A 24,790-nucleotide genomic window follows, 5' to 3' on the forward strand; every position below is an offset into this window, starting at 1 on the left:
ATGCCTGAATCACCTTTTGAAATCTAATCAAGTTGGCCTCAATAAACTGCATCTTATCTTCCTGATAGGAAATAGATCATTTCACCAGATAGTATGATTTAAAAATATGTAGTTGATAATATGAATTCTAAAAATTGCGTTCTGTGACCACTGAGAAAGCAGTCATCAAAATCAGAACTTTAATATAACTCTGTTGAACATTAAATCAACATCAGCAAGTATAATTGTCTATGACTTTCCACAAGATAAGCCTGCAGTGTGACAGACATAGGAACCAGACTTAATAAATATATTTAGTAGAGCAGAGGAAAGAAAGAGAGAAGCCAACTGCTATTGTAAAGGGCTAATGTGTTTTTTTAATGCAAAAAGTAATTTTAAATAAATTCAAAAACCACCAGTCATTTGAAATTTAAAGAAGCAGTAAAACTGTGTGTGTGTGTGTGTGTGTTGTGTGTGTGTGTGTGTGTGTGTGTGTGTGTGTGTGTGTGTGTGTGTGTGTGTGTGTGTGTGTGTTTGGGGGGAGGGCGGAGTATAATTGTGGATGTCAGTTCCTTAGAGGCTGTCCATCTTGGTATTTATTAAACAGAATCATTCCTTGGCCTGAAGCTCACCAAGCAGGATGAACAGACAGACAGACAGACACAGTCAAACAGATAGATGGACAAGATAGAGTTGGAAAGCACTTATCAAGTACTCTCACGGTTCTTTCATTGCTAAGTAACACCACTTTGCTATGATTTACAAAAGCAGTTTCCTTAAATACTGATTTGGGACAAGATATATTAACTGGCTTAAGTTTATAATTACCAACTTGAACCAAGCTTAATAATAAAATTACAATCACTGTTAATATAATTACTGATTCGGCATTCAACAATTATATTAACTCACTCACTGAATGGTTGGCATTATTAAGATGTAATATGTACAGACCTCAGTGGGAGACGGTAAGTCTAGTCTTGCAGAAACGGGATGTGTCAGGGTAAGGTCATACCCAGAGAGGACCTCCACCTCTCACAGGGGAAGGGGAGGAAGGATGGGGAGGAGTATTGTGTGAGGAGAGACAGGAAGGGGGTGGGCAGTGATGTAAAGTGAATAAAGTATATTTTAAAATATAAAGAAAGAAATCGCTTATGGCAATAAGCCACAGATGACACAGTGAAATTATAAATACAACCCTACAAGACCAACCACAGTGAATTTCAGGAGAATGATGATCTTTAGGGACTCCCCACAGGGCCTTGCTTTCTATGTCTTGCTCAGCTTGATTTCTTATGCAACTGAGGACCATTCCAGAGGTGACATAACCTGTAGAAGTACGAATCCTCCCACATCATCCATTAATGTACTATGCACATGAGTAGGTACTTTGGCCATAATCTATCATTTATGAATTAATTAGTTAATTGTTTACATTTCAAATGCTCCTCTCCCTCCTGGTCCCTACCTCATCAAGTCCCTCCCCCATCCACATCCCCTTCTCCTCTGAGAGGGTCTCTGTCAGATTGGGCACATCCTCTCCTAAAGGACAGACAGTCCTACTGTGAAGACTTTGAGTTGCTTGTCTGCTACATAAATGGGGGAAGATGCATTCCAGCCCATGTATGTTCTTTGGTTGGTGGCTCAGATTCTGAGAGCTCCCAAGGGTTCCGGTTTGTTGATTCTGTCAGTCTTTCTGTGGAGTTCCTACCTACTTCAGGCTTCAATCTTTCCCTCAACCAATGTTCCCAACCTCCCACTAATGTTTGCCCCTGCTTATCTGCTTCTGTTTCAATCATCTGCTAGGTAGCACCTCTCAGAGGACAGTTAATGCTCGGCTCATGTCTGCAAGAATAACAGAGTATCATTAATAAATGCCAGAGATTCGTGTTTGCCCATGGGATGGGTTTTGAGGTGGGCAAGTTATTTGTTGGCCTTTTCTTCCATCTCTGCTCCATCCCTCCATTTCTTTTAGATAGGATAAATTTGGGGTTGAAAGTTGAATGGGTGGGTTTGCGTCTCTAGCCTTCCACTAAGGGTCATACCTTGCTACAGGAGGTGGCCTCTTTAGGTTTCATGTCCCCCCTGTTAGGCATCTAGGGTAAAGTCACACACACTAACTCCTGGGTGTCTCCCCTATCCCAGGTAATGGGACTTCCTAGAGATTCTATCCCCACCCCAAACCCCCACTCAGCTGCAGAATCTCATTCATTCTCCTGTCTCTCTCTTAATTCTGAAGATCACTGTTTTGGCTTGGCTGGCCAGCCAACAAGCCCCCACAATCCATCTTCCTCAGATCCCCATTCCCAGGGATGGAGATAGATAGATAGATAGATAGATAGATAGATAGATAGATAGATAGATAGACAGACAGACAGACAGACATATGTCTTTTTCTTTGGACTTGAGGAACTGAACTCAGATTCATGCTCATGCAGTAAGCACTAGGCCCGTTGAGACCTATCCCAAGCCATCAAATTCTCATCTTCAATATGATTTAATGATTTTGATTTAAACATTTTTGGGGAGGAAGAAAACAAATAAACCCTCACACTAAGCTAGAGACAAGTTCTGTAGGGATGCCTCTGGTCACCACCGAGTACCAAGGGTCTACAGTGAGATCACACCAAATATACGAGGAAGCATATCAGACTAGCCATTTAAAGTATGCTATCAAGATAATGATAGGAAATTGTTTGATTAAAATTATGTCCACTTTGCAAAGAAATATAAGCCAGAGTGGGGGGAAATTATGTCCATTTTCTCAGGGTCTCATCTAAGTCCATGAATTAAATTGATACAAGAGATACCAATGAAACTGCATCCCAGGGAAGTTCCAGTGCTCCCCACACACCCAGAGACAGCTTGATTCCCAAGAGATCCATCATAACAAGGCTCAGAGGTGAGACACAGCCGCCTCAACATCTGGCCTAACTGGAACCCCCACAGGGTCCAGAAGACTCAGGACCTATCTGCCCTGCCAAAGACACTTCTTCCTTCCAGGCCACAACTCTGCCCAGGTAAGATCCAGGTAAGATCTAATACCAATACTTCTCAAATGATTCAACAAAACAGAAACAGAAGAGATACTACCTAATTCGTCATGTGAAGCCACAGTTATGCTGATACCTAAATCACACAAAGACCCAACAAAGAAAGAGAACTTTAGACCAGTTTCACTTATGAATAAAGATGAAAAAGTACTCGATAAAATTCTCATGAACCAAATGCAAGAATGCCACACCCACTCCAGTGGAGTCTGTGCGACATGAAGCTCTTGTGCTTCGTTTCTATCCAGGACAGAGGCCTGTGCCTGGAACGGCTTGGCCTCCTGGAGGTCCTGGCAGTCTCCCTACAAATAGATGATGACTGGGGTCTATGCTTGCGGTGGAGGTGCCTTCTGTGTTCTAGCCTTGGTGATCTTAGCAACTTTAAGCCTGTCAACAATATCTGATTTTAAGAATATAGCAGTGCGGGAAGATGGTCATGTACCTTTAGATGTCTCAGGAACTGAAAGTTCAGAGACGGAAACGTCTCACACCATCATGATCCTGATGAACTCAACAGCTGCGATGAATTCAACTGCTGCATCCATTAGTTCCCAGCAAATAGGAGAGAAATTGATTGCAGCTACTAAGAACATGACTGTTCCAGAAAAGCCTTTCCCCCGTTTTGGAAAAGTTTTGCTTAGCATGATTCAAAATAGTAATGATTCTTTTAGAAAGATCATAGACAAGTTCCAATAAATTGAACAAACTTATCAAGAGTTAACTATGGTTATAAAAGTTTCCATATTATTCTGAGGAGCCATAAATATAGAGTTTAAACTTTATTAAAACAAAGGTAAATGTTGAATGCATATCTGGTGCCAACAAGTCTGGCAGTATAACTGCAGTTTTCTAAACTATTGTTTACAGCTGAGAATTGTTTCCTAAACTGTACGTTCAGCTTTCCTCCTTGCAAGGGACGTTTGGTGAGGTGATGAATAAGAGCTGGATGACTGACAATTATGATGTACCTGTTCTAACTGCTTAAATCTATGCCAAGAAGTAAAGCTTTTTGCAGCAGCACACACCTCGAGTTTGTGTCTGTCTATCACGCCGAATCCGCTCTCTACCTGAAATCCAAGCCTCGGTCCCTCTGCTGACACACTCCCCTGGGTGGTCTGTGGCACAAGAACACACCAAAACAATCATTCACCATGATCAAGTAGGCTTCATCCTACGGATGCAGGGATGGTTCAATAAATGGAAGCCAGTCAATGTAATCCACTACCAAAGAGCATATATGAATTGGTCTGTAGCTCCTCCTACATATGTAGCATAGGACTGCCTTATCTGACATCAATGGGAGGGGATGCTTGTTGCCTCGGGAAGAGGGATACTAGGGTGAGGCTGGGAGTGAATGGGTGTGGGTGCAACCTTGTAGAGGCAAAAGGGAGGTGGAGGACATTGGAGGGATTGTGGATGGGAGGTCAGGAGGGGGGACAACATTTGATATGTAAATAAATAAAATAATTAATAAGTTAAAAAGAGATACCAATGAAATTGATACAAGAGATACCAATACAAATCTACAGGGCACTGATGTAATCCAAAAGAAATGGAAACCCAGTAAGAGACTATAGAATGCACTCTCCTAAATTAGACATCTGTCCCACAACCCTTCTTCCCAAGGCTCATGAATCCTTAAAGAAGTGGGAACAAAAGGATTATAAGAGCCAGAGGCAGGGGTTACTGAAAGGAAACAATGTTTTCCACACACAACAGGGAGAGTACACAGATGAACCCAGTGGGTGTGACAGTGTGCACAAAACAGACAAACTCATAGCATGGAGAGGACAAGTGGGCATAGAATCCTATCCTCACTGAGGAACTAATAACAACTAATTTCTTTTGAAAGAGGGAAAATTTTTCTTTAAGGATGTGGCCCCAAAAGGCCCACTATTCTCCAGGGAACAGCTATACACTGAAGAGTATACAGTATATACATAAATACATACACATATATATACATACATATGTGTGTATTTATACTATATAGTATGTATATATTTTAATATATTGTATAATATATTATACAATATTTTCAAATAATTCATAAATTTGTTTTATAAATGTAGAGACTGGAGGAAGCAGTGAAAGTCAGTTCCTTATGTGCTTCATTAGCTACGGAGCAGTGAATTTTGTCAATGTGACTACACTGCAGAGCTTAACAGAGAAGTAACTATAATAAAGCCTGAGCAGTGATTTCTACGTCTCAGCTTCTTGCCTTAGAAAATAAGGTTGCTGCCTTTCCCTGTAGCAAAGGGAGAATGCTTCCACATGGGTATTTCAGCTTCTCCTCCGTCACCCATCACAAAGGTCAATGCAATCAACTTGCAACTGCCGCTTTTCAGGTGACATTTACTTAGATAGTTAATGCCAAAAATGCTGTGGTTTGAACTCTTTCATACACACTCATCTGCACATATTATAATAAGGATTAAATACCCTGAAGTCCCTAATTACCGTGACACAGATAAAGATCATTTTGCAACAGCAATATATTTCCTTTGTGGGTAGAATTTAATGAGTGTAAAGATGCAGGGTGATTAGAGAATGAGCCGATGGCCTCTTCTACCGGTAAACTTTCTTACTTCCAGTTCTGCCTTCCGCTATCAGGTTCTTCTGTCAATGTTGCCCTGACGAACAACTTCTGTCTGGGATGGAGTTACCTCCATAGGACACCAGGGACTTCTTCTCACTGTTACTAGAACAAAGACCAGTAATACTGTTTAAAGATTCCAATGTTTATCCATGGACTGACCCTGGGCTCTGACCCCATAGGTAGCAATGAATAGCCTCGTAAGAGCACCAGTGGAAGGGGAAGCCCTTGGTCCTGCCAAGACTGAACCCCCAGTGAACGTGATTGTTGAGGGGAGGGTGGTAATGGGGGGAGGATGGGGAGGGGAAGCCCACATAGAAGGGGAGAGGGAGGGGCTAGGGGGATGTTGGCCTGGAAACCGGGAAAGGGAATAACAATTGAATAAGAAATTGAATTGAGTGCTCGCTTCGGCAGCACATATACTAAAATTGGAACGATACAGAGAAGATTAGCATGGCCCCTGCGCAAGGATGACACGCAAATTCGTGAAGCATTCCATATTTTTAAAGCTCAAAACACACATTGCACCTCACACAATAATAGTGGGAGATTTCAACACCCCACTCTCATCAATGGACAGATCATGGAAACAGAAATTAAACAGAGATGTAGACAGACTAAGAGAAGTCATGAGCCAAATGGACTTAACGGATATTTATAGAACATTCTATCCTAAAGCAAAAGGATATACCTTCTTCTCAGCTCCTCATGGTACTTTCTCCAAAACTGACCATATAATTGGTCAAAAAACGGGGCTCAACAGGTACAGAAAGATAGAAATAATCCCATGCGTGCTATCGGACCACCACGGCCTAAAACTGGTCTTCAATAACAATCAAGGAAGAATGCCCACATATACTTGGAAATTGAACAATGTTCTACTCAATGATAACCTGGTCAAGGAAGAAATAAAGAAAGAAATTAAAAACTTTTTAGAATTTAATGAAAATGAAGGTACAACATACCCAAACTTATGGGACACAATGAAAGCTGTGCTAAGAGGAAAACTCATAGCGCTGAATGCCTGTAGAAAGAAACAAGAAAGAGCATATGTCAGCAGCTTGACAGCACACCTAAAAGCTCTAGAACAAAAAGAAGCAAATACACCCAGGAGGAGTAGAAGGCAGGAAATAATCAAACTCAGAGCTGAAATCAACCAAGTAGAAACAAAAAGGACCATAGAAAGAATCAACAGAACCAAAAGTTGGTTCTTTGAGAAAATCAACAAGATAGATAAACCCTTAGCCAGACTAACTAGAGGACACAGAGAGCGCGTCCAAATTAACAAAATCAGAAATGAAAAGGGAGACATAACAACAAATTCAGAGGAAATTCAAAAAATCATCAGATCTTACTATAAAAACCTATATTCAACAAAACTTGAAAATCTTCAGGAAATGGACAATTTCCTAGACAGATACCAGGTACCGAAGTTAAATCAGGAACAGATAAACCAGTTAAACTCCTAAGGAAATAGAAGCAGTCATTAAAGGTCTCCCAACCAAAAAGAGCCCAGGTCCAGACGGGTTTAGTGCAGAATTCTATCAAACCTTCATAGAAGACCTCATACCAATATTATCCAAACTATTCCACAAAATTGAAACAGATGGATCACTACCGAATACCTTCTACGAAGCCACAATTACTCTTATACCTAAACCACACAAAGACCCAACAAAGAAAGAGAACTTCAGACCAATTTCCCTTATGAATATCGACGCAAAAATATTCAACAAAATTCTGGCAAACCGAATCCAAGAGCACATCAAAACAATCATCCACCATGACCAAGTAGGCTTCATCCCAGGCATGCAGGGATGGTTTAATATACGGAAAACCATCAACGTGATCCATTATATAAGCAAACTGAAAGAACAAAACCACATGATCATTTCATTAGATGCTGAGAAAGCATTTGACAAAATTCAACACCCCTTCATGATAAAAGTCCTGGAAAGAATAGGAATTCAAGGCCCATACCTGAACATAGTAAAAGCCATATACAGCAAACCAGTTGCTAACATTAAACTAAATGGAGAGAAACTTGAAGCAATCCCACTAAAATCAGGGACAAGACAAGGCTGCCCACTCTCTCCCTACTTATTCAATATAGTTCTTGAAGTTCTAGCCAGAGCAATCAAACAACAAAAGGAGGTCAAGGGGATACAGATCGGAAAAGAAGATGTCAAAATATCACGATTTGCAGATGATATGATAGTATATTTAAGTGATCCCAAAAGTTCCACCAGAGAACTACTAAAGCTGATAAACAACTTCAGCAAAGTGGCTGGGTATAAAATTAACTCAAATAAATCAGTTGCCTTCCTCTATACAAAAGAGAAACAAGCCAAGAAAGAAATTAGGGAAACGACACCCTTCATAATAGACCCAAATAATATAAAGTACCTCGGTGTGACTTTAACAAAGCAAGTAAAAGATCTGTACAATAAGAACTTCAAGACACTGAAGAAGGAAATTGAAGAAGACCTCAGAAGATGGAAAGATCTCCCATGCTCATGGATTCGCAGGATTAATATAGTAAAAATGGCCATTTTACCAAAAGCAATCTACAGATTCAATGCAATCCCCATTAAAACACCAATCCAATTCTTCAAAGAGTTAGACAGAACAATTTGCAAATTCATCTGGAATAACAAAAAACCCAGGATAGCTAAAGCTATCCTCAACAATAAAAGGACTTCAGGGGGAATCACTATCCCTGAACTCAAGCAGTATTACAGAGCAATAGTGATAAAAACTGCATGGTATTGGTACAGAGACAGACAGATAGACCAATGGAATAGATTTGAAGACCCAGAAATGAACCCAAACACCTATGGTCACTTGATTTTTGACAAAGGAGCCAAAACCATCCAATGGAAAAAAGATAGCATTTTCAGCAAATGGTGCTGGTTCAACTGGAGGGCAACATGTAGAAGAATGCAGATCGATCCATGCTTATCACCCTGTACAAAGCTTAAGTCCAAGTGGATCAAGGACCTCCACATCAAACCAGACACACTCAAACTAATAGAAGAAAAACTAAGGCAGCATCTCAAACACATGGGCACTGGAAAAAATTTCCTAAACAAAACACCAATGGCTTATGCTCTAAGATCAAGAATCGACAAATGGGATCTCATAAAACTGCAAAGGTTCTGTAAGGCAAAGGACACTGTGGTTAGGACAAAACGGCAACCAACAGATTGGGAAAAGATCTTTACCAATCCTACAACAGATAGAGGCCTTATATCCAAAATATACAAAGAACTCAAGAAGTTGGACCGCAGGGAGACAAATAACCCTATTAAAAAATGGGGTTCAGAGCTAAACAAAGAATTCACAGCTGAGGAATGCTGAATGGCTGAGAAACACCTAAAGAAATGTTCAACATCTTTAGTCATAAGGGAAATGCAAATCAAAACAACCCTGAGATTTCACCTCACACCATTGAGAATGGCTAAGATCAAAAACTCAGGAGACAACAGATGCTGGCGAGGATGTGGAGAAAGAGGAACACTCCTCCATTGTTGGTGGGATTGCATACTGGTACAACCATTCTGGAAATCAGTCTGGAGGATCCTCAGAAAATTGGACATTGAACTGCCTGAGGATCCAGCTATACCTCTCTTGGGCATATACCCAAAAGATGCCCCAACATATAAAAAAGACACGTGCTCCACTATGTTCATTGCAGCCTCATTTATAATAGCCAGAAGCTGGAAAGAACCAAGACGCCCTTCAACAGAGGAATGGATACAGAAAATGTGGTACATCTACACAATGGAATATTACTCAGCTATCAAAAACAACGACTTTATGAAATTCGTAGGCAAATGGTTGGAACTGGAAAATATCATCCTGAGTGAGCTAACACAATCACAGAAAAACATACATGGTATGCACTCATTGATAAGTGGTTATTAGCCCAAATGCTTGAATTACCCTAGATGCCTAGAACAAATGAAACTCAAGACGGATGATCAAAATGTGAATGCTTCACTCCTTCTTTAAAAGGGGAACAAGAATACCCTTGGCAGGAAAGAGAGAGGCAAAGATTAAAACAGAGACTGAAGGAACACCCATTCAGAGCCTGCCCCACATGTGGCCCATACATATACAGCCACCCAATTAGACAAGGTGGATGAAGCAAAGAAGTGCAGACTGACAGGAGCCGGATGTAGATCTCTCCTGAGAGACACAGCCAGAATACACCAAATACAGAGGCGAATGCCAGCAGCAAACCACTGAACTGAGAATAGGACCCCCGTTGAAGGAATCAGAGAAAGAACTGGAAGAGCTTGAAGGGGCTCGAGACCCCATATGTACAACAAGGCCAAGCAACCAGAGCTTCCAGGGACTAAGCCACTACCTAAAGACTATACATGGACTGACCCTGGACTCTGACCTCATAGGTAGCAATGAATATCCTAGTAAGAGCACCAGTGGAAGGGGAAGCCCTGGGTCCTGCTAAGACTGAACCCCCAGTGAACTAGACTGGTGGGGGGAGGGCGGCAATGGGGGGAGGGTTGGGAGGGGAACACCCATAAGGAAGGGGAGGGGGGAGGGGGATGTTTGCCCGGATCCCGGGAAAGGGAATAACACTCGAAATGTATATAAGAAATACTCAAGTTAATAAAAAAAAAAAAGTAGAGTTAGTGGCAATTAGTAACCACAAAAAAAAAAAAAGAAAAGAAATTGAATTGAAAAAAGAATTGAAATTGAAATAAGAAATACTCAAATTAATAAAGATGGAGGAAAAAAATAAAATGCCTTTACTAAAATTTAAAAAAAAAGATTCCAATGTTGGCACATCCTACTTTGATCCACTAAACTAGCCCATATAATGTTTTTACCTCCATGACCAAGAGGGAATACGATAGCTCTAAGTCTGAGGGAGGGGAGAGGACTTGTGGGATCCTAACTCTTACTGCTGAACTGACGGCTACTCGTAGATTTTGGGAGAGGTAGTGCCATGGTCTTGTTGTATACTCTCTGCTGAGTCTACCAGGCTCCAAAAGATAGCTCTAAACCCACAGTCACGTAAACAGCCATGTTTAGTACAGCAGGTCACAAAACAAAACAAACAAACGTGGATGCTAGAAAGAGAGTTTTAGGGAAGAAAGTAAAATAGGGATAGGAGGGAGAAACAAGGCTGAAAGATAAGACTGATCAGTATGCATTCTCTGTATGCATATATGTATGTATGTATGTATAAACTTGTCAAGATTAAATACAAATGGTTAAGTAGAAGAAAAATGTAACATCCTCAAAGTCAAGAGAAAGTTTTTTTTTCAAGAAGGAAGAAAAATAGTTACTGTCCATTAAGAAAATAATCACTGTTTCCAACCTCAGCTTTCAGTTATGTACCTGTTATTAAAATGCCAAGGAGATATGGGTCGGAATTGCCACTCCAAGTTTCACTGATACCCTTTCTTTCCTGCCATGCTAGGTTTTGATGCCCCAAATCTTGAGCCAGACTCCCTGGCATGCAGATCTACCATCAGCAAAGACTACCTGACATGCATGTCTACTGCCAGTACAAACTATCTAACATGTACAACTGCCATCAGCACAGACCACCTGACATGCACATAAACCACCAGTACAGACTGATGACCCAGTCACCTCCAGAATCTAAGAAAAGTCCAGACAGTTCATTGACTCACTCATTAAAAGAAAGGCCCACATTGTCAGAAATACAGATCGCCATGAAAGTCTATGTATTGATATTGATATCACATTCCTTCAAGACAAAATCCATGAAGAAACTTGAAGTAAACGGAGCCTTAAAGTAATACATGTTGTGTGCCACAAACCCACAGTGAGCGTAGCACGTGACAGCAGTTCCTCTGAATTCTGAAATAAGACAATGGCAACTGTTCTCTCCGCTCTTATTCAATATAGAGTTCAAAGTCTTAACTGGAGCAATAACAAGAGAAATAAAGCAGATAAAAGTGGGGGAAAAAGCAAATTATCACGTTCTAACATCATGCTCCTATGCTACATGAAACAGAAAAGGCCTAGACTGTCATTTTCTGAAAAGTCTCAGAATATAAAATCAGCACGCAAACCTCAGTAGCTTTTCCAAATACCAATAACTAACTTGCAAAGAAATAAATTACAGGAGGAATCCTATTCACCATAACTTCAGAAAAATAAAATACCTAGGAAGACTAAAGCTAACCAAAAAGATGAAAGATAGGTACAATGAAAAATGTTAAACCTGAAGAAAGCATGGTGAAGGGCGGGCACTGGAAACTAGAAAGGCCTTCCATAATCAAGAACTAATATTTTGAAAATTGCCATATTGCTGAAAATCTAAAAACTCAGTTCTCATAAGGCTCCCAATGGCATTCTTCATAGAACTACGAGGGGAAATCCTAAAATGTATATGAAAATACATATGACCTTAAACAGTCAAGTAATCCTTGACAGAAAGGATGATATCTAAGAGTGTTATAATGTCAGGTCTCAAATGAAATCACAGAGGCATGGTAGTAAAATTAGCATGGTGCTGGTACAAAAGTATACAGATAACCCAATAGAATAGAACAGAGGATCCAGAAATAAACCTACACAATTATAGACACATGGTTACTTTTAAAAGTTGTCAAAATACACATTGTATAAAAGACAGCTGATTTGAGGCCATGATTTGGAGGAGATGTAGACACGGAAGGGATTAGAGACATATGGGAGGGTATAGACAAATGAGGGGGAAGTTGTGTAACTATATTTTAATAAATTTTTACTTTAAAAGTCTCTTTAAGAAATGGTACAGAGAAAGCAGAAATCTGCATGAAAAATAATGGAAATAGAACCACATCTCTAACCCTACACAAAAATCAACTCAAAACAGATCAAAGATGGCGGACACCATGCAGGAGGAGCTGCAGTGAACAAGCGAGATCCTCGGGAGTCAGCCCATTCTATTCAGCAACTTTCTGGTAGGTCAATATGAAGACAAAATTTCATAAAATAATCTTGTTTAGATGAATTAATGGTTTTACAGAATCTGATTTGATTTAAATAGTTTTAGGAAATTAGAGTAATTGATAGAAAGTTTAAGGAGATAACTTATGTCATTTAGCCAGAAACATGTAAAGTTAGAATTAAGAGCAGAATATGCCCTCTCCTTGTAGTATAGTGAGGGCTACATAGGTTAGAAAAGGAATATGGTGAGTTTTTATGCATTACAAGCGCATGATTGTACTTGAAAGAGAAAAATAGGCTTGGGACAAGTTAATGGTCAAAAGAAAACCTTCTAGGTTGCATCTGAGTTCTTGGATCGGTCATGTCACCTAGGGATATGGCCATAGGGTTTTATGTGCAGCATGAAAACACAGGGTTATGAATAAAGGGTAAATAACTCTAATAACTCTATTGTGGTATAAGAATAAAGACTAGATGATTAGCCAGTTTAGCTGAACAAGACTTAAATAAGACATAAGATAGATGATGATCTGTTTGTAAATACAAAATGTAGGCATAGGAGAAAACTTGCTACCATAGACTAGCTTGGCTAAACTTAGTTAATCAATAACAAAAGAATTTCTGCTTTAATCAACCAAGTGTGTGTGTGTGTGTGTGTGTGTGTGTGTGTGTGTGTGTGTGTGTGTGTGTGTGTGTGATCTGAAAACCATCCTTTTAAACTATGCAACCGACAGGGGATTAATATCAAGCATTTATCAAGAACTGTAAAAATTGAGTAACAAAAATCCAAAATGCCCAGTCAATAAATGAGCTAATGGACTGAACAAATGGTTTTCAAAATGAGACATGCAAATGGCCAATAAATTCTTGAAAAGGTCCAGTGTCCTTAGCCATAAGGAATGGAAAAGTCAGAATGGGCTATTATCAAGACAACAAATGCTACTGAGTTCATAGGGAAAGAGAAATCCTTATTTACTGAAGGTGGGAATGTAAACATGGACAGTCACTACAGGAATCAACATGAAAACTCCTCAAAAAATCTAAAAATGGAACTGCCACGTGACCAGCTATACACCCAGTGTCTGTCAGAATACCACAGAGATACTGACACAAGAAAGGGGACCAGCTAATGTGTCTTCCTACAGATGAATGGACAAAGAAACTATGATGCCTACACAGAATGAAATTTTATGAAGCCATACAGAAAAAAGGAAAGAAAAAATGGATACAACTGGGAATGGCCAGACTCAGACAAATGCTCTATGCAAATGCTCTATGATTGTCTCCTGCAGAATCTAAATTTAAAATTGTGCCTATTTATCTGTATGTGGGTGTGGTTATATGTGTGTGCTTGAAGATCATGAAACTAGAAACTATGTGTATGTGATTGTGTGTGTGTGTGTGAGTGTGTGTGTGTGTGAGAGAGAGAGAGAGAAAAAGAGAGAGAGAGAGAGAGAGAGAGAGAGAGAGAGAGAGAGAGAGATTGTGTTAAAACGTGTTTGTGGAGAAAACATCTGAAAGGTTGTAGGCAAGACATGTAATAATACATGTAAAAAGAAGGCACAATGAGAACAAAGTGTGATGACACACTGGTGTTGAAATAGGAAATATAGTAACTATTTTCTAAGAACCTGCATCCCTTAACCTTGACATGAGTCTTAGGCTGGATTATGACTTGAAGAGTTAAGAACGAACTAAGGACAGAAGGAAGATCACAAAAAAATAAAGAGCTGGAAACTGAACAGGTGGCTCTGTGGTTAACTACACTTGCTGCTTCCTCAGGGAACCAAGGATCAGTTCCCAGCAGCAACATGGTGGCTAACCATTGGCCATAACTCCACTTCTGGAAGATCTGACACCCTCTCCTGGACTCCCAGGGTTAGGGTTAATAGGCGCATAATTGATATATTGTCATACATGCAGCAAAACACATTAAATAAAAGTAAATGTGCCCTTTTTAAACAATACAAGAAAACTGACTCTGCCGCACACTGTGAGACATTCACAGAGAGACACGCTGACACGGAGTTGAGTCTTTCCCATTTTGAAAGCAATAAATCCTTGGCCATTATTTCACACAGCAGCCTGATATAAAAGGATTCATAAGAAGACAAAAAGGGAATTCAGGCTGTAAAGCAAAGTCACCATTCATTAGGCATATTCTGCTAATTGTTCTTTATGTAAGTTTTCAAATGAATAAAATCCTGCAATGGTCAAAGAGTCCCGAGATCACAGGCCATATCATTTTTTAAAATATTCAAATTCCTACTACGATGATAAATCACAATGTTTCTAAGGTGTGACTTACTCACTATCTGGCAGATGAATAATCACCAGATTAAGAGTCTTGGGCAATTTTATAGATGTAATAATGTTTAATAACTCTTCAATAATAGGTCAAGAATCCTGAACCTTGACTTTTAATCCACAGTACTTCAGAAAACTATTATTATCCAAGGATATAGAAAATTAAATTTTTTCCTTTGGAAGTTGTCAAGGAGAGTTTATTGTTGAATTTAGTGCTGAAAATAGTAACTGAATACAAAACCTAGCGATTCAAAAGACAAAACAAAGGGACTTGAATTATAACGCTCATAGTGGCCCTCATCAATTCAATTTATTTTCAAGTAGCTCATAAAATCAGTTCGTAGTGCATGACATATAGGAAGTGGATTATGTAAAAGACAAATTTAAAAGCATACAATTTATCATTGCTAACATACAAAATTGAGCAAAGTAAACACAAATAAAAAACTAGTACTAAAATTAAGTGGTGACTTTAAAAGTTTGGATCTTGGGGGCTGGAGAGATGGCTCAGAAGCTAAGAATGCTGACTACTCTCTTCCAGAGGAACTGAGTTCAATTTATAGCAACTACATAGTGGCTTCCGACCATCTGGGACGGGATCCGATTGCCTCTTTCATTGTGTCTGAAGAGAGCAACAGTATACTCACACACATAATATAAATGAATAACTCTAACAGGATGAGAAGAGAAAGATTGAGGAAGGGCATAACACACACACACACACACACACACACACACACACGCACACACACACACACACATATATATATATAATGCATGACTCTTGGGACTGGGGAAAAGGCTCACTGTGTAAGAGTGCTTGAAGTGACCTGAGTTCAGATTCCCAGAATACACACATAGAGTTGCTCCTGGAGCCTGTGTCCCCAGCACTGGGAAGCAGAAACAGGAAACAAGCTGGGGCTCCTTGGCCAGTCAGCCTAACCAAAATATTGGTGAGCTTCAGGCTCAACTGAAAGACTGTGTCTCAAAGAGAAATGAAAGTGACAGAGGAAGACACCCAGAGTCCCCATGTTGTCTCTATGTACATGCACACAGATACAGACACATAGGCATACATGTGTACATACACAAACAACAGAAGGAGAGAATCATTTTATTTTTAAGTATGACGTTGTGCTTCATTCCTCAGAGATAGACTGGTGGATTTGGCTCTAAGTTGTTCAATTCGGCAGCCATATTCTGAGGCAAGCTTGAATCCTTAGCCTGCCTGGGGTCTGCATGTTCATCAGCATCCCTTTCCAACATGGCAGACAATATTTTCCCAGCAGTGACTTCACCTGCAACAGTGAGGTTCAGAAAAGAATCAAGTTCACTCTCCTATCTTTTAGTAACTTATATATTTAATAAACCAGTAATGCAGAGGACAAGGGCTTAAATCAAACTATGGCTCAATACTCCCAAAGAAGAGAAAGTGAGATTTCTGGATGCATCCAAGTCAATAATATAAGAATCTTTTGGTTCTGTTTTTTGCCTTTTTCCCTCCATCTCAGGGGCACAGCTGAGAGATTGTTTTTACTGCAGGTGATATGTCAGCATGTTACTGACCCATCACACCTGCCAACCTTGAAAGGGTCCCTTTGTCATTACTAATAACAGCCGACTTACAAGATGGCCCAGTAGGGAATGAAAGAACCAGCTGGAACAAATAGAGGGTCTGCTACACACGCTGCCCATCTACCCAGTGCAGCATACGTGATGAATCTTAAATAGGAAGGAACAGCCCAAATACTTCTCCTCTCAGGTAATTGACTTTACAGGCCTGAGTGATGGACACTGGGCTCTAGGGTCAATGGTCATAGAGTGCACTGGACCATGTTCCGATTGAGACTAATAGAAGGGGCTTGATTCAATCACATGGAGGCTTGCTTACCATATTAACTGGTTTAGGATTGCTTCAAGTTTCTCTTTGTCGGTTTACCATTTTCAGTTCAAATTGCAGGGAAGGTACAACTAATTAAGCAGAGGCATCACTGCAGTGCTATGGGACACATGCAAGACTGGTGTCTAGACCAGTCTGAAGACTCTGTACAAATGAAGGAAGACTTCATCTGAGTGGTATTTCATGCTGTGACTTTCACCTCTCTCCAGGCATGAATGCATGCTTAGGCAGCTCTGACTAGAGGTCCCTGGGGCATGGGGGTGGGGAAGGGTGGGGGGGTTATACTAGAAGGCTCATATGTTCACCCTGGTCTTACTTGTTTCGACCTTAGAGTTAAGCTAGCATGCTTGCGGGGCTGGGGATTTAGCTCAGTGGTAGAGCGCTTGCCTAGGAAGCGCAAGGCCCTGGGTTCGGTCCCCAGCTCCGAAAAAAAGAACCAAAAAAAAAAAAGTTAGCATGCTTGCAGTTGTTTGAAAACTGTGCCTAGGAGAGGGAGTCTACAATAGTGATCAGGAAGGGCACTGAAGCAAAGAACATCATTTATAACCATTTGAGCAGCTTGTTGGCAGTGGAAGGTCATGCTTCTGCATTGTGAATGCCTTTCTGGGGACTAAGTCAGCTCCCTAATGTGGCTGCAGGTTAAACCCAGTATTGATATGACTTTAAAGTACAATAGAATGACAGAGGAAATGTCTGAAAGTCCCCATGTCTGGGCCACCTCCCTAGGCATTCTGAGTTAATTGGGCCAACATAGAGCCCAAACATCAGAGTTTCTTTTTATTTCCACAGTTCTTTCTAACAGCAGCCAAGGCATAGGACCCCTGCTTTACTTCCAGAAAAGAAAGAGAAAAACCACTCTCAGGGACATGGAAAGATCTTTTCAGTGAGGACAGGTCTACTGCTGTTTTGAAAGAACCCATCAAACCCTAGTGACACTGGTTCTGTCATATGAAGAGGTTCTTCATCCTCTGAGAAACTGGGTTCTGTGACTTCCTCCTGGAATATTTGCATCAAATTATGCAGTTATCTTAAACCCACCACTACCAGTGGTCACAGCATGCACAGATGAGTATATGTCTAACCTCCCAGCGGTCACAGCATGTACATGTGTATGTGTGCCTTACCTCTTAGTGGTCACAGCATGCACATTTGTATATGTGCCTGGCCTCAAGTCTTAAAATAACTAGTGGTGTTTGGTAAAAATTCAGCCTTCAGAGATCTTGCAGAAAGAATGCCATAGCGATCATTATAAAACTAACAACCTTTCAAAAGTATAAATCTTCCCTAATGTGCCTTAAATTCCCTTTTAAATTTGGCACTAAAGAGATCCTTCTCTATCGAAAATTTGATATTCGACCACAGTAAGGAAGGCTCCAGTTTTTAAGCTGACACAATTTCTTTGATAAAGTAAAGGCTGTCGAAGTTATATGTAGAAGCCCTAAGGCAGGAGGAAAGACACTTTCTGTCTTGGCAGTAAATAAAGTTCTTGACAGACAGTGTCTGAGTGAAGGAAAAGAGTGGTCCAGCTGGAAACCTCCTGACAGTCATTCTTTGCCATCGTGAAAAAAGGTTTGGAAGGGAGGCATAATTAGCTTTCATCAAGAATTGGGACACAGGCTCTCCTCTGCGAGACTAACCTCATGGAACAGAGTATTACACCCAGCACCATCTATAAATTGGTTGAATTATGCAGCCTATGATTTAAAAAATGTTTGCCATTCTATGCATCCTAAATTGAGGAAGCTCAGCACATGAATTATGATTTAAGTGTGAAGGCAACCTCGTGGGAAGAGAGCAGTTTAGTCCATGCAAAGCAATTCAGCCCCCATAATTCCTCTATATTCCAACTTTCAATGGATTGATAGGATATGGTGAACGATTGACTCTGGTGTAGGCCATACACCATTATTTGAGGATTAGAATTGATGTCAGATATTAACGCATTATTCTCAAAAACGCATTTGCCCTTCAATTTTGTGGAGTAAGCATGAAATGCGGAACTAGAAGTTATGTGCTCTGACCCCAAATTTTCAAATAAGTAATGATGACTAGCTAGCTCTGGATTTTTTTTATCATCTGCAAACAATAGGGTCCAATTTTCTGAAGAAATTGTTCCCTGATTTATTCAACAAAGACTCATTAGCTTCAGTGTGATTCAGCACCTTCCAGGCACTGAGATAGATAACACACTGACCTCATCAACAAAGTGCATAGTATAGACAGTTAAGAAGACATTGACTCGAGGTTTTTAGTGGGATTCCCAAACCCGCAGATCCCTGCCTGCAGCAGCTCCCTGCTCCCAAACCCCGTAGGAGAAAGACCTCACCACCTGGACAGGTGGGCACTCCTGAGACTGCACAGCAGAAGAGACCACCAACACTGCCCACCCCTGCCCACATCCCTGGCCCAAGAGGATACTGTATATGGCTTCTGGGTTCCCTTGGATAAGGGCACAGCAGCAGCAGGTCCCCTGCATCTGAGACACCGCCGGAACCTGAAGGGACTGACCAGATAAACAGTTCTCTGTACCCAAATCCCGTGGGAGGGAGAGCTAAACATTCAGAGAGGCAGACACGCCTGGGAAACCAGAAGAGACTACACTCTGCCCACATTACTGATTCCAGAGGAAAACACCAAATGCCATCTGGAACCCTGGTGCACGGAAGCTCCCAGAAAGGGCAGCGCAGATCTTCCTGGTGGCTGCCCCCATGGAGAGCTCATAAGCAACACCCCACGAGCAAACTTGAGCCTCGGGACCACAGGTAAGACAAACCTTCCTATTTCAAGTGAACTGCCTAGTGAACTCAGGACACAGGCCCACAGGAACACCTGAAGACCTATAGATAGGAAAAACTACACGCCCGAAAGCAGAACACTCTGCTGAAAGAAACTGGCTGAAAGAAAACAGGAAAACAGGTCTACAGCACCCCTGACACACAGGCTTATAGGACAGTCTAGCCACTGTCAGAAATAGAAGAACAAAGGAACACTAGAGATAATCTGATGGCGAGAGACAAACGCAGGAATCCAAGCAACAGAAACCAAGACTACATGGCATCATTGGAGCCCAATTCTCCCACCAAAGCAAACACGGAATATCCAAACACACCAGAAAAGCAAGATCTACTTTCAAAATCATATTTGATCATGATGCTGGAGGACTTCAAGAAAGACGTGAAGAACTCCCTTAGAGAAACACAGGAAAACATAAATAAACAAGTAGAAGCCTACAGAGAGGAATCACAAAAATCCCTGAAAGAATTCCAGGAAAACACAATCAAACAGTTGAAGGAATTAAAAATGGAAATAGAAGCAATCAAGAAAGAACACACGGAAACAACCCTGGATATAGAAAACCAAAGGAAGAGACAAGGAGCCGTAGATACAAGCTTCACCAACAGAATACAAGAGACAGAAGAGAGAACCTCAGGAGCAGAAGATTCCATACAAATCATTGACTCAACTGTCAAAGATAATGTAAAGCGGAAAAAGCTACTGGTCCAAAACATACAGGAAATCCAGGACCCAATGAGAAGATCAAACCTAAGGATAATAGGTATAGAAGAGAGTGAAGACTCCCAGCTCAAAGGACCAGTAAATATCTTCAAAAAATCATAGAAGAAAACTTCCCTAACCTAAAGAAAGCATACAAGAAGCCAACAGAACTCCAAATAGATTGGACCAGAAAAGAAACTCCTCCCATCCCATAATAGTCAAAACACCAAATGCACAAAATAAAGAATATTAAAAGCAGTAAGGGAAAAAGTCAAGTAACTTATAAAGGCAGACCTATCAGAATCACACCAGACTTTTCGCCAGAGACTACGAAAGCCAGAAGATCCTGGACAGATGTCATACAGACCTTAAGAGAACACAAATGCCAGCCCAGGTTACTGTATCCTGCAAAACTCTCAATTAACATAGATGGAGAAAACAAGATATTCCATGACAAAACCAAATTTACACAATATCTTTCTACAAATCCAGCACTACAAAGGATAATAAATGGTAAAGCCCAACATAAGGAGGCAAACTATACCCTAGAAGAAGCAAAAAACTAATCGTCTTGGCAACAAAACAAAGAGAAGAAAAGCACACAAACATAACCTAATATCCAAATATGAATATAACAGGAAGCAATAATCACTATTCCTTAATATCTCTCAACATCAATGGCCTCAACTCCCCCAATAAAAAGACATAGATTAACAAACTGGATACGCAACGAGGACCCTGCATTCTGCTGCCTACAGGAAACACACCTCAGAAACAAAGACAGACACTACCTCAGAGTGAAAGGCTGGAAAACAACTTTCCAAGCAAATGGTCAGAAGAAGCAAGCTGGAGTAGACATTCTAATATCAAATAAAATCAAATTTCAACTAAAATTCATCAAAAAAGATAAGGAAGGACACTTCATATTCATCAAAGGAAAAATCCACCAAGATGAACTCTCAATCCTAAATATGTATGCCCCAAATACAAGGGCACCTACATACGTAAAAGAAACCTTACTAAAGCTCAAAACACACATTGCACCTCATACAATGATAGTAGGAGATTTCAACACCCCACTCTCATCAATGGACAGATCATGGAAACAGAAATTAAACAGAGACACAGAGAAAGAGAAGTCATGAACCAAATCGACTTAACAGATATTTATAGAACATTCTATCCTAAAGCAAAAAAAATACCTTCTTCTCAGCTACTCATGGTACTTTCTCCAAAACTGACCATATAATTGGTCAAAAAACGGGCCTCAACAGGTACAGAAAGATAGAAATAATCCCATGCGTGCTATCAGACCACCACGGCCTAAAGCTGGTCTTCAATAACAATAAGGGAAGAACTCCCACATATACATGGAAGTTGAACAATGCTCTACTCATTGATAACCTGGTCAAGGAAGAAATAAAGAAAGAAATTAATGACTTCTTACAATTTAATGAAAATGAAGGTACAACATACCCAAACTTATGGGACACAATGAAAGCTGTGCTAAGAGGAAAACTCATAGCTCTGAGTGCCTGCAGAAAGAAAGAGGAAAGAGCATATGTCAGCAGCTTGACAGCACACCTAAAAGCTCTAGAACAAAAAGAAGCAAATACACCCAGGAGGAGTAGAAGGCAGGAAATAATCAAACTCAGAGCTGAAATCAACCAAGTAGAAACAAAAAGGACCATAGAAAGAATCAACAGAACCAAAAGTTGGTTCTTTGAGAAAATCAACAAGATAGATAAACCCTTAGCCAGACTAACGAGAGGACACAGACAGTGTGTCCAAATTAACAAAATCAGAAATGAAAAGGGAGACATAACTACAGATTCAGAGGAAATTCAAAAAATCATCCGATCTTACTATAAAAGCCTATATTCAACAAAAGTTGAAAATCTGCAGGAAATGGACAACTTCCTAGAGAGATACCAGGTACCGAAGTTAAATCAGGAACAGATAAACCAGTTAAACAACCCCATAACGCCTAAAGAAATAGAAGCAGTCATTAAAAGTCTCCCAACCAAAAAGAGCCCAGGTCCAGACGGGTTCAGTGCAGAATTCTATCAGACCTTCATAGAAGACCTCATACCAATATTATCCAAACTATTCCACAAAATTGAAACAGATGGAGCATTACCGAATTCCTTCTATGAAGCCACAATTACTCTTATACCTAAACCACACAAAGACCCAATAAAGAAAGAGAACTTCAGACTAATTTCCCTTATGAATATCAACGCAAAAATACTCAATAAATTTCTGGCAAACCGAATCCAAGTGCCATCAAAACAGTCATCCACCATGATCAAGTAGGATTCATCCCAGGCATGCAGGGATGGTTTAATATACGGAAAACCATCAACGTGATCCATTATATAAACAAACTGAAAGAACAAAACCACATGATCATTGCATTAGACGCTGAGAAAGCATTTGACAAAATTTAACACCCCTTCATGATAAAAGTCCTGGAGAGAATAGGAATTCAAGGCCCATACCTGAAAATAGTAAAAGCCATATACAGCAAACCAGTTGCTAACATTAAATTAAATGGAAAGAAACTCGAAGCAATCCCACTAAAATCAGGGACTAGACAAGGCTGCCCACTCTCTCCCTACTTATTCAGTATAGTTCTTGAAGTTCTAGCCAGAGCAATCAGACAACAAAAGGAGGTCAAGGGGATACAGATCGGAAAAGAAGAAGTCAAAATATCACTGTTTGCAGATGATATGATAGTGTATTTAAGTGATCCCAAAAGTTCCACCAGAGAACTACTAAAGCTGATAAACAACTTCAGCAAAGTGGCTGGGCATAAAATTAACTCAAATAAATCAGTTGCCTTCCTCTATACAAAAGAGAAACAAGCCAAGAAAGAAATTAGGGAAACGACACCCTTCATAATAGACCCAAATAATATAAAGTACCTCGGTGTGACTTTAACCAAGCAAGTAAAAGATCTGTACAATAAGAACTTCAAGACACTGAGGAAAGAAATTGAAGAAGACCTCAGAAGATGGAAAGATCTCCCATGCTCATGGATTGGCAGGATTAATATAGTAAAAATGGCCATTTTACCAAAAGCAATCTACAGATTCAATGCAATCCCCATCAAAATACCAATCCAATTCTTCAAAGAGCTAGACAGAACAATTTGCAAGTTCATCTGGAAAACAAAAAACCCAGGATAGCTAAAACTATCCTCAACAATAAAAGATTTCAGGGGGAATCACTATCCCTGAACTCAAGCAGTATTACAGAGCAATAGTGATAAAATAAAAACTGCATGGTATTGGTTCAGAGACAGACAGATAGACCAATGGAAGAGAATTGAAGACCCAGAAATGGACCCACACACCTATGGGCACTTGATTTTTGACAATGGAGCCAAAACCATCAAATGGAAAAAAGACAGCCTTTTCAGCAAATGGTGCTGGTTCAACTGGAGGTCAACATGTAGAAGAATGCAGATCGATCCATGCTTATCACCCTGTACAAAGCTTAAGTCCAAGTGGATCAAGGACCTCCACATCAAACCAGACACACTCAAACTAATAGAAGAAAAACTAAGGCAGCATCTCAAACACATGGGCACTGGAAAAAATTTCCTGAACAAAACACCAATGGCTTGTGCTCTAAGATCAAGAATCAACAAATGGGATCTCATAAAACTGCAAAGCTTCTGTAAGGCAAAGGACACTGTGGTTAGGACAAAACGGCAACCAACAGATTGGGAAAAGATCTTTACCAATCCTACAACAGATAGAGGCCTTATATCCAAAATATACAAAGAACTCAAGAAGTTAGACCGCAGGGAGACAAATAACCCTATGAAAAATGGGGTTCAGAGCTAAACAAAGAATTCACAGCTGAGGAATGCCGAATGGCTGAGAAACACCTAAAGAAATGTTCAACATCTTTAGTCATAAGGGAAATGCAAATCAGAACAACCCTGAGATTTTACCTCACACCAGTGAGAATGTCTAAGATCAAAAACTCAGGGGACAGCAAATGCTGGCCAGGATGCGGAGAAAGAGGAACACTCCTCCATTGTTGGTGGGATTGCAGACTGGTAAAACCATTCTGGAAATCAGTCTGGAGGTTCCTCAGAAAATTGGACATTGAACTGCCTGAGGATCCAGCTATACCTCTCTTGGGCATATACCCAAAAGATGCCTCAACATACAAAAGAGACACGTGCTCCACTATGTTCATCGCAACCTTATTTATAATGGCCAGAAGCTGGAAAGAACCCAGATGCCCTTCAACAGAGGAATGGATACAGAAAATGTGGTACATCTACACAATGGAATATTACTCAGCTATCAAAAACAATGTCTTTATGAAATTTGTAGGCAAATGGTTGGAACTGGAAAATATCATCCTGAGTGAGGTAACCCAATTACAGAAAAACACACATGGTATGCACTCATTGGTAAGTGGCTATTAGCCCAAATGCTTGAATTACCCTAGATGCCTAGAACACATGAAACCCAAGATGGATGATCAAAATGCGAACGCTTCACT

The 24,790-nt window shown here is 40.3% G+C and overlaps 1 non-coding gene across 1 annotated transcript; it reads left to right on the forward strand.

The window, feature by feature from the left end:
- Nucleotides 1–6,023: 6,023 nt before the first annotated feature.
- LOC120097645 (U6 spliceosomal RNA) lies at nucleotides 6,024–6,130 on the forward strand. Its single transcript, XR_005495192.1, has one exon. It is a non-coding gene; the product is annotated as a U6 spliceosomal RNA (small nuclear RNA).
- The last annotated feature ends 18,660 nt before the right edge of the window (nucleotides 6,131–24,790 follow it).

This window comes from Rattus norvegicus, chromosome 16 (genome assembly GCF_036323735.1).
Source record: "Rattus norvegicus strain BN/NHsdMcwi chromosome 16, GRCr8, whole genome shotgun sequence".
Taxonomy (NCBI): Eukaryota; Metazoa; Chordata; class Mammalia; order Rodentia; family Muridae; genus Rattus; species Rattus norvegicus.